This window comes from Lycium ferocissimum, chromosome 10, assembly GCF_029784015.1.
Source record: "Lycium ferocissimum isolate CSIRO_LF1 chromosome 10, AGI_CSIRO_Lferr_CH_V1, whole genome shotgun sequence".
NCBI lineage: Eukaryota > Viridiplantae > Streptophyta > Magnoliopsida > Solanales > Solanaceae > Lycium > Lycium ferocissimum.
Window position 1 is genome coordinate 28030918 of NC_081351.1, and position 12627 is coordinate 28043544.

The window sequence follows — 12627 nt, forward strand, 5'->3', positions numbered from 1 at the left end:
CACATTAAAATTTTCCTAAAACCAATTACGAAATGTACAGAATGTTGAGTGGATACTTTTAAGTCTTTTGTCCGTCTTCTCCATATGCGTGTGTGAATTACGTGAACTTCCAAGGCAAAAAAATACAGCAGAAAATTGTAACTAACTCAAAATACTTCTCAAACACTACTACCACCCTATAAAATTTGATAGATAAATTTCAGCATCTTTGAATAAAAGCATGAATGCAGAATCATGGAGGAACATAACTAAACAACATGCACATTTTATAGATTTGTAAGAAAATGAAGAGATTAGGGTGCATCTTGCTAAAAAAAAAATTGAGTACAAATTTTTAAAAAATCAATGAGTATACGTTGGCGGTACAAAATGAAATGAACTCTCTTTAGATAAGAACTATTTTCTCAACTTTCGGTACATATATAAATGTCACAAGTGAACTTTCGTCATGAGGATGACTGCGATGGAGAAACTATATCTTTTTCATTCTGCTGTAATTCTTGGGCCATCTCTTGCTTCCTTAAAAATAATCAACACAAGGAACTGAGAAATACCAATTACCAAATAATCTACTAGAAGAACAAACGTTTGCAATATTATAAAAGTGAAACTAAATTATAGGAGTACCCTAGTCCTAGTTGGATGCTACACAATATCTAGAAGTTTACGTGGTACTTATCTTTAAGTACTGTTCCCCCACCAACCCAATTTTGATCATAAGTAAAATATTGCATCTATTTAATTTAATAAATGAGATATATGATTCAATTGAAATTCTATTAATTTTTTCCATTGTTCCATACAATCAAATTGGTTTTACAGATGAATTCTAACGGCTTTTTGGAAATCATTGATTGCCATTGGTCATAAGACATAGAGATAAACTATCACGTGATAATATGATGACTTTAATTTCACGATTAGGTGTTTGTTTGGCGGAAACATAACGACTAAGAGATTACAATTTGAACAATAGTGTTATGAGTTTGAATCCAATAGTGAGTATGTTCTCTATGAGAAAAAAGTAATTACGCCCTCAATTCGTATTTTAGTTGGTTGGCTCGTGTAAAGGTGCCCTTAGAACAAAAAAATGTTAATTCATGAAGTAACATGACTTCTCTTTAATTTCATATTGGCCAAATATATAAATGGGCTTATATCTTTGGGCTGAACACAGCTCAAGATCTTATAGGCTGAAACTTCTTACAATCCAAACCCAATAAAGGGAAATGACATAATAATACTAATTAAAACTCTATATTACAAAATATAAAAATACTTTTTCTTATTTAGAAAACATACCAACAAAATTATAAAACATAACGGATCTGAAACAATTAAAAGCCCACCCTTCCCTCCCCTTCTGTTCACGCAACAGATCTAGAAAAGAAAATATAGAGGCTGAAACATCTCTCTCAATCTTCCCCTTTTTCCTGAGCGGAAGAGGTCGACGACGGAAGTGCGGCGGCCGAGAGAAGAAGCGATGGTGGAGATTAGCAGCGAGAATTCAGAACCACTGAGATTCTCCATTAGATCTATTGAATTCATCAGAGTTGAGTGACAATGATGATTGCAGTGACGAAAGCAAATTTGTTGCTTTATCCATTTTTACTATCATTCTAGATTAGATCTACATTTTCAGTTGAATAGATATAGGAATTTTAATTCAAAGTTATTCAGTTTGGATCTTTCTTTCACCAGAATATGAATAAAACTCAAAAAGCTGAAACCATAAGCCCCAATTTGGCCTTTCGATTGCAATTCCAGCCACCATTGACCAAATCAATATCGTTATTTGTTGCGGATTTACAACAATCAATTGCACGTTTTCAACCAAACTCTTTCTATTTTAATTTTTTACTCTTAATTTGATCTATCACACAATATTGTATGAAAGTTGTATACAATATTGTTGTAGTGGTATTAATTCAACCGAATTTTGAAGCGAGATTCAAATTTGTATGAAAGTTGTCTACAATGTGGTTGTAGTTGTATTAATTTCCAAAAACCTACCATAAACTTTATACAAATTTTATACAGTTATATACATATTTCATACCATTTTTATACAGTTTTCATACAAGAAAAATGTGAGAATTCTAAGCCTTGAGCTAGATATACAATTTTCATACACAAAAATTTGAGCGAAAATTTTAAACCTTGAGCGAGAAATACATATTTCATACACAAAATTTTGAGCGAAAATTTAAATTTTTGAGCGAGATATACATACATACACAAAATTTTGAGCGAAAATTTTCGTATACGTTTTGTGAGAAATCTATTGGTATGTTTTGTAAACTGAAAAGTATCGTTATATTTTGTAAATATACATTATTCTTATGTATATATAAGTCATTCTCCTAACAATAAATGAAAAGGCCCACCAACACACTGGCCTAAATCTTTGGCCTTTGATCATGTAGTATAACATGACTAATCAATTACATGCCTAAGCACGGGACAAAGGCACACACTGACAATAAGAATAATAGACATTAATTGATGAATAGACTTGAATGAAAACATGAAACTGCTCCAACTCCAAATAATGATTAGACAAGAAAGACCAAAGAAAAAAAAAAGTACAATTAAGGAACTGAGGAATCGTTAGCTCGAGGCAGAGGCGGATCCAGGATTTTGAGGTTCCGGGTGCCACATATTAGTTTACTTTGATTTGATCTATTTTGAGTTTCGGTCCGGATTATTCATCTTTCGGTTTATATAGCAAATCGATTGCCACACTATTTTGGGCTTCGACTCGATTTATTTTGAGCTTCGGCTCGGGTTATTCATCTTTTGATTTATATAATTAAATCGATTGCCACACTATTTTAGGGTTTGACTTGATATTTTTTAAGCTCGATTCAGGTTATTTGTCTTTTCGGTTTATATAGACAAATAAATATATTAAACAAAATAATTTAATAATTATGATAATTTTAAATAAGCATAAAACTTCAATTGTACTACTAATATCATCAAAAATATATTGTTCATTTATAATTATGCTCGACGAGTTTGCATATTATGAAACTATAATCTGACTCAAGAATAGTTAACTAGAACTAGATTCTTTGTAAATGCATATTTAAATACTCAAAATTGATAAATACTATGAACTATAAAGCAGAAGCAAGAATTAATAAAATTTAAAAGCTCAATAATAACTCCACAAGAAAAAAAGAATCGACAACAAATAAAGGGGACAAAACAAGGAAGAGAAAGTAGCAAGGAAATGGAAAAAGGAGAACGCTGTAAGTTCTTAAATGTGGAAAGCATAATAAAAAAGTGGAGTGAGCTGAGCTATTTAAAAAGTCAACTGTAACTCCATAAGAAAAAAAAAAAAAAAAGAGTTAACAGCAAATAAAGGGGAAAAAGAAAACAAGGAAATAAAAAACTGAGAACGCTCCTGTAAGGTCTTAAATGTGGAAAACGGAATAGCTAAAAAGATGGAGTAAGCTAGGCTCGATCTCACGATCAATGGGAAGGAAATTCGGTCCATCACCAGTGGCACCAACCAGTTATTTGTTAGTCCGGGTGCCACTTAACGTAAAGATTTTCCGTATATACTCACATACATATACAAGATTTCGATCGAGGTGTGCGGGTGGCGTGGCTCCTCCCGCCCTTAGTAGATCCGCCCCTGGGCCTCGAGGATAATTTGTTGCTGGATGTATCTGCGATGGTTCGCCATACCGAAAAATACGTCTCATAAATCTAGATAACCACGGGAAGTCATACTCACAAACTATGATTAGGATCAAAGCAAATAAACTAGAAGATAAAAAACAGACAGATAGCATAAAAGTGATATCATCCGTAAGAGAAACCCTTGAACCAGTATCATAAACGATACAAACATGAGCACCCCTAAGATTCCAAAGAAGAAGCCTCCAGAGGAGACAACAACCAAATCGTCATTTGGATTGTCAACACAACATTGAAGTGCAGCCTCCTCTTCTGCCATGAGAACAGCTTGTAGAAGTACTAACCAATATATACAATATAATGCAGTGGGAGATTAAAAAGGAGAAAGGACTTGTAGTCCTATCAGGACTTCAACTGATCGTGTAAGTGTATAAGGTTAATAATTAATTGCCTTTTACTTGCTTGTCTAGAAGACTAGGAGGGTGTTTGGATTCACTTAGAGCCTGTTTGGATGGGCTCAGCTTATAAGCTGTTTTTTTTTTAAGCTACGCCAAATGGACCAACTTATTTTTTTGAGCTTATTTTAAGCACAAAATGGCTCATAAGTTGACCAGCCAAACACTCAAAAAAGCTGAAAACAGTTTATAAGTTGTTTTCAGCAACCTATAAGCTAAGACAAACGGGCTCTTATTTTATACCCCCTGTTTGGATGGTGGTTTCCCGTGGTTCATTAATGTATGGTTTTTTATAAAATCATGTTTGCTTCCATTGTTCTTAAAATTATGCGGTATGGTGTTGTAAACTCGTGGTTCATTCCACGGTTATATAACCATGAAAAGTCCCAATTTTTGAAACCACGGATTTGGTGGTTTTTCCGTGGTTACGTATTTCATTTCTCCATAATACCCCCACCATCCACCGTCCACCCCACCCCCTACCACACACCCCCACCCACTACCCCCACTCTCATGCCACAACCACCCACCTCACACCACCCACCCCTCCCCCACCCACTACCTATTTATTTTTTAAAGTTCCTATTTTATTCTTTACCTGAGTTTTATTAATATATATACATTAATTTCTAATTAAGAGTTAAGGATATTTTAGTAAACTTACAAGTTATTATACAGTACCATACAGTCAAACCAAACAATACAAATGTTATTAAACCACAACAAACGATACAATCTATCCAAACATTGTGTTCATTAATACAGTACAATACAATACAACACCATACTGTATCGTACCATACCATACTGTATATTAATGAACCACGGGAAACAATCGTCCAAACAGAGGGTAAGTGCATATTGGCTTTTAAGCTTTTTTCTACGTGTTGGGAAAGAAAAAAAATGCTTTTAAGCACTTATTTTTAAGCAAAAAAAATACAAAAAAAGTCAAAAGTCAATTTCAACTTATGGCTTTTAGCTTATAAGTCATTTTTCAAAGGTCAATCCAAACACCCACTAGAATTGATGATCACTATTTTCTGAAGAATTTAAGTTAAGAGTTTAACTAATATACATCGATAGTGTAAGCTTTTTTTACACGGTCAGGTAATATTAATTAGTAATAGCCAGTTACCATCCTAATTAATACTATTCATTTTCTGTTTCTTTTTTTAACACTGCCTCATTAATTGCTTCTTCTCTTACCAGTGGTGTACGCAGGATTTTTTGAAAGCGGTGTCGACATTTGAATAGAGGAGATACATCGTTGTCCCACCGATTCTTTTGAACTCATTACTTTCGATGTGGACATAAATTTATATGTAAAAATCTTCTAAAATTATAACAATATAGGTTTTGCTAATCCAGTACATGAATATAGTAGATTAGCATCCTCTCCATTTTTTCCTTAAAGATCAAACCATAATTTTTTCCATGGATCCGCATGTGCAGTTTTAAGGAGATAAAAAGAAATGAACAGATCATTAAAATCACATCGTATTTAAAAACCACAATTCAAATTATATTGATTAAGCATAATGCAAATATATTAATAAATCATCTAACCAAATCCTCATTTTAGGTCTAAGTTTTAAAGAAAAAAAGGAAGCAATTGTGGTTCGAACTCAAGACCGCGCATACAGAATTGCAACGCTCGCTGAACTAGAAAGTGAATACTGCTAAGAGGGGTCTCTGTAAGATAAGTATTGTTATTTCATTTTTGCATATTCTTTATATATATATATTTACTAAAAATATTCAACCAAGCAGTGTCAGATGACACCCCTTGGCCCTTCCTAAATCCGCCCGAGTCTCTTACTCCCTCTTTCCCATTCTAATTCTTCGACCTCCTCCATCCTAGTCCTCTCTCCGCTGCCACCTAAGTTCATAACAAATTCAAGTTATTTTTAAACTCTATAAGCTTAGTGTTGAATTTAAGAAATTCGGAGGCAATTTTAACGGCAATTAAGAAAATCAGAAGTTTTGCATTGAGAAATTATAATTTAATATTTTTCAATTTGAAGAAAACTGTATCACTTAGATAATGAAATTTGATCCATATTTGCCTGGAAGTTTTGATATAATTTTAATGGCTATCGAGTTGATCATCTGACCATCAATTTCAAAATTGAGATGAAATATATCTTTTTGGTCTAGTTATCAAAATAAAGAATCATTATTGATACTTTTATTACTTCTCCATCTCTAAAATTTGGAGAAAGAAAAACTTAAACATAAAAAGGGTTTTCACACGTAACATAGCTTTGGATTAGTTCAATGGTGTATATATGTTGTTATTGCTTCAATGATGTTGAAGAAATAGATAAAATATGTCCAACAGAAGAATGGGTAAAGCCAAGAAAACGGGAATCCTTTGTATTTTTGTTAAACAAGCACATAATTTGGGTAGAATAATAATTGAAGATTGTAGAGTCCAAATTACCTTCTACGACTATTTTGTCTTATTTATAACTGAAACAGTAAAAAAACAAAAATAATTGAGAGCTTACCTGTAATATAGGCTTTAAAATTATCCGACAATGTAAGAAAAAGTTTACACCGTCATTGTATATTAGTTAAACTCTTAAGAATTTATACATTGTCAGTGCAAAATTTTTTTTACAAACAACATGTCATCGTTACCTTTACATATAGCGTGTAATCTATTTTATTTTTAAGAATACAAATCCTACATTCTAAGGTGTAGGTATCCGTCGACTTGATAATGTAAAAAAAAAAAAAAAAAAAAAAAAAAAGTTCCATAATGCATTATAATATTTGAAAAAATTTGCTCAGATCAAAATACTTATTTTTATTTTCTGAAAAAGTGTTCAAGTGATTGGTGCTACAGTTAGGTGTTCGTTTGGCAATTTAGATCAGAATTCGAACGTTAGTATTACGAGTTTGAATCCAACAACGAAAACCCGCTATTAACTCAGTTGGGTCTCATTTTTTTCAACGTATATTCTCTACAAGAAAAAATAATTACACCCTTAATTCATATATTAGCACCAACTATAGGTTCACGTAAGGACACTCATATTTCTACTATACCCATGCTTCGTCGCCAGGCACTAAAAAAGAAAAAAAAAAGGTGGGCCCCAATCTTCTTTAACAGTAGAAAAATTAGAAGAAAAAACAAAATTAAAATGGGGCCACTCTTCTATAATAGTAGAGATGAAAAAAAAAAAATTTAAGGTGGGCCCACTTACATAATAAGAGAGATTCGCGTGGAGAATTAGGAGACAAAAAAAAAAAAAAAAAGTTAAGATGGGGTCCACGTGAGAAGAAGTAGGAGACAATTGTGATTAAAAAATGGATATTTAAATAATGATAATAAGTTCAGAAAATGATAAAAATATGCTTAGAGAAAATGTAAAGAAGAGAAGTTCGAAAAAAAAGAAATAACGATTTAAATTGAACACAAAAACTACTAAAGAAGTCATAACACCAAAAGATTTAAAACTTATACCATACGTCTAACACTAATAATGAGGAATAACATCAAGAAGGCGTAATATAAACGGTCTTCTATAATAGCAAATTAAAAAAATAAAATAAGGTGGGGCCCACTCCTCTATAATAGTAAAAAAAAAAAAAAAAATTAAGTTGGGGCCCACTTTTCTTAAAACAAATTTAAGGTGGGGCCCACTCTTCCATAATAGTAGAGATAAAAAAAAATGAAGGTCGGATCCACGTGAAGAATTAGGAGATAATTGCAAAAAAAAAAAAAAAAAATATATATATATATATATATATATATAAAGTGGGATCCACTTGCAGAAGAAAAAAAAAGGACATTTAAATAATGATAATAAGTAGAGTAAAATGGTAAAGGTGCGATTAATTTAAAATTTAAAGAAGAGAAATTCAGAAAAAAAAAAAATAACGACTTAAATTGAACACAAAACCGGCTAAAGAAGTCATAAAACCAAAAGATTTAAATAAGTATAAGTTTAGACACATACGTGTCACACAAATAATGAGGAATAACATCGAGAAGACGAAATATAAATGGTCAAAAAATGTATACTCATATTTTCTTAAAATTATGAAGTTGGTCTATACTTAAAAATTTAAGACTACAGCAGATGCTAACACATGAAAGCGCGTTTCAATGTTGTTGATTAGAAAGAGATAATGGCATGAAACTCGGTAGGAGAAAGTGTATTTCAAATCTTTCAATTGGAGAACCAAACAAGGAAAGTCATTTATGAGAGAAGCAGACTAAGTAAAATAATTTGTTGATATTTTCAATTAATTGAATTATAATACTTTCTATAATAAAAATTTCATAATTATATTACTAAAAGGTATTCTCTCTGTCCTAATTTATGTGACATAATTTGAGTAGGTATAAAGTTTAAAAAAGAAAAGAAAGATCTTTGAAACTTGTGGTCTAAAACAAGTCATAAATATTTGTGTAAATTTAAATCAAGTTAAATGATTTGCAAACATAAAAATATATCATTCTTTTTTAGACAGTCTAAAAAAAGGTGGTACTATTTTTTACCTCCAACTCATATAAAAAAAAAAAAAAAAAAAGTAGACCCCATATTAAAAAATAAGCAATATCAAAAAAAAAAAAATGTGGACCCCCTTTGTTGGTAGATCAAAGTATTCACTTTCTCTTATTGCGTTGTTTTTCTAACGGTTTTATTAGATATTCCATCTTTTATTTTGTGCTGTAGGTCCTACCAAAACTTTCTTCACATTTTTTAGGCTCATTGTCACTTATGCCCTTATTTTGTATTGCTGTTTAATTTTTGTCCCTAAAAAGAAAAAAAAATGATGGAGTATAAATTATATTTCTGTATCATAATATCTCACAAGTTATGTTCCGCAACATTAAAAACTTATGGCCACTAGGCATAAAATTTAGGAAAAATAACAGCCTATGTCTATTTGTTATACAGATGTAAATTAAAAATATAACTACGTGGATATAATATTTTATGCTGGATTGTATATTATTGAAATTATTCCTAAAGGCAAAAATGAAATACCAACCCATTTGAAGGACAATTCGTGCAATTTAATTTGTAATAGACAAATTCTCTTTTTTAAAACTAAACTATATAAAAGCATGAGTTGAAGAAGTGGATCATCAACCAAGGGCAATTTGGTCAAAGCACTTGCCATTGAATAATTCCATTAGTTAAAAGTAGAATCTTACTATAGCTTGGTATTAAATATATTCGTACTTTCCCTATTTTGCCCCTCGCTCATAAAAATTGCATCGTAAGCGGATGATGTCATTTCAAATGGCAGATATTAATTATGTTTTTGGCCACATGTCACTTTTACACTCCTTTTACTTTTCACTGTTTTATCATGGTCACATAATTCCGCTTAATAAACAAATAACATTTGTGTATATGTATTAATGTTCATCTATATATATGCATCGACGATGCAAATTCGGGTATGTTTATTGTATAAAATATATATATATATATATATATATATATATATATATATACTATCACTACCTAATACATAAATCTTTATAATTGTACACAATTACATACACATAGATACACTATATAATCTAAAGTGCTACGCACGGGCATACATTGTCCAGTAATACAAAATAGAGTTAGTTATTCATATTCAGGCAAGTTCCAATAATAGCATTGCCACTGTTACAAATGTACACCATCGGATAGTTTCTTGGTCCTCTACTTGGAAGAGGATCATTGTTTGCCGGTCAAACAATAGAAGTAAACCTCATGCTACAAAATTTGAAATCAAAAGATAAAACTTACAAACCACTTTCCCTATAATAATAATTTTAAAAAAAGCCACAAAATTAACATACACTATGAGCCTGTTTGGATGGACTTATTTTAAAAATTATAAGTTCGAAAAAAATAAGTTGCAGAAATTAACTTTTTTTTTTTTTTTTTTTTTGCTTATAAGTTCGCTTTAGATAAAAATTTAAAGTCAACGGGCCTATAATTATTTTTTTGAGCTTATTTTAAGCACAAATGACTTTAAGTTGGTAGCCTACCCAAACACTCAAAAAAAAAAACAAATTTATCAAAGAATTTATAAGCCAATCCAAACGGGCTCTATATTATGTTTTATAATAAAAAGAACTCCGTTATTCCATCTAATTAAGCTGTAAAGTATACCTAAATCCTAAAACATTAAGCTCAAGAAATCATAGGCTCAAACTTTTTACAATCCAAGAAAGATTTCTGATTCCCACCATGACAAACATACAACTTATCTGGACACATATACAAACAGTTATCCACCAAGCTAACATTAATAGAACCGGGTTTTAGGCCCAATAAAGGCCGCCCAAACAAATAATTCCCGCCGAGCAATAATCTCTCAAACGATGCCGTTTCCTTCCTTGTAACCACAACTTTAACCGCAAGAACTATCGGTATTTCGCCGGAAAACTAGTTATGCTCCAAATTCAAAGCAGATAACTCTGGCATCACCGCCATAAACACCGGAAACAATCCATGCAACTTATTATAACTCAAATCAATAGCTATAACTTTACTTCGAATAAACCCCAAATTTACTAGAACTTCCAAAAAAGTGAAATTATTGTAAGAAAGTGTGATTTGTTGAAAGTGATTAAATAGCACTGACGGTATTATTCCAGATAATAAATTATGACTTAGATCTAAAACTTGTAGAAATCTCAACTCCGTTATATTTAACGGAAACTCACCGTATAAATAATTGTTACGTACTGAGAGTTCGATAATAGAATTAGGTAAACTTGAAGTAATGAGATTTCCGGCGAGTTTATTATCGCTTAAATCTAAGAAGATAAGATTTCTAAGTTGATTTAAATCAGATATCTCACCTGAAATGTTGTTTTGTTGAAGCTCGAGCCGGTTTAGGTTAATTAATTGTTAAGATTTACTGGGATTGAACCGGTGAGTTTGTTGTTATCAAGAAATAAATCTTGTAAACGTGATAGAGAATTAATTGAAGAAGGGATTGAACCGGTGAGTGAGTTCTTAGAAAGACTGAGTCGTCGTAGACGAGTTAGATTTGAGATAGAATTTGGGATTGAACCGGAGAGGGTATTATAGGAAATATCTAATATCTCGAGATGAGGGAGGTAATAATGAACCGGAGTAACTGGCTTGGACTAGGGTTATTTCAGTGACTCGGTAAAAATCGGATATAATGAGATCACATCGAAAACCGCAAGTGAACCGGTCTGTGAAAATATGGTCGCATGGGTCTACTGAGATATTCCATGAACTCAAATGAACAGTGAACCTGGTGAAGTCCATTTTTGAGATGTTTAAGTCCTTGTATATCAGTAGGATGAGTTTTGCATTGTGCTAGTGATATAAAGACCATGAAATATGAAAAAAGATGAAGAAAAGAGTGCACTTTCATCTTTTATTTTTGGGTTTATGAGTTTTTTTGTGTAGGGTTTAGGAGCTTTTGGATCTGTTCTTGGTGTGGTATAGAAACTAGAAGTGATTGTGGACAGAGATAACATGAAGCAATTAATTCATCATGAGATATTTAATCGATATTGATGACACTAACTAGTTAAAAATATGTAGTAGTCTTGATAGTACGTTTACGTAAGGTACTTGCATAATACTAGCTTCGGATTGAATTGTTGAGATTTATACATTAATCAGCGATGAAAGATTAAAATGAATGAATAGAAGCTTCTTTTTGGGATAATATGATCACAAGTGAGCTTGCAAAACAAACATGGCAAATGACCTGCGGGATTAGCATTACTGGCTCAACAGTCCAAACAGTTCGATTGGTGGAGACAAAAACGAGAATATTGTTCACAAATTCCTCCTACTTATCACTCCAATGATAGTATACTGGGAAATTTGGAGAGCAAGGTGCACTAAGAAATTGAATTGCTTCTAATATATGCTTCCAATCTTTTGATGAATTATCAGAAAAGAAATTCAAATCCATAGACTACACACAGGCTCGGAGCAAAGTTTGTTTACAAGCGGAAAATTTCAAAGCAGTGATAACAAGTAAGATGATCGAGGTGGAGCATTAATGGCGACTACATGGAAAATCAAAACAATTAGGTATTGTTAGGAACGAGAAATGGGGATATGGTCATGGCCTTTGCACATCCAAGATTAAAAAGAATGATCATCCCTTCGAAGAAGTAGAATTGGATTCCAAGATGGTTGTACAAATGATTGGGTTCCCTTAAATCTGGCATCATAGAAAGCATTAAGTCAAAGATGCCTGCATGATCTATAGAGAATGTGGGTGCAGATATGCCTAGCTAAATGCAACAAGAATACAATGTGTTTTTGAATATAGTGGAAGCCAGACGAGGACTAATGAATAAGCTCAACTTTTGTTTTAGAAGGAGAGTTAAAAAGAACGCAAAGTTGGTACTTTAAAGCGATATGCATTAAGACTTAAAGTTTCAATGCATTAGTATATCTTTTGTATAGTTTTTGAATGTAATCTTGTGCTTCTGTCCCCCTCCAATATATTTGCAGAATCAATCATGGTTGGGGTCCTGCCAAACCCCCCCATC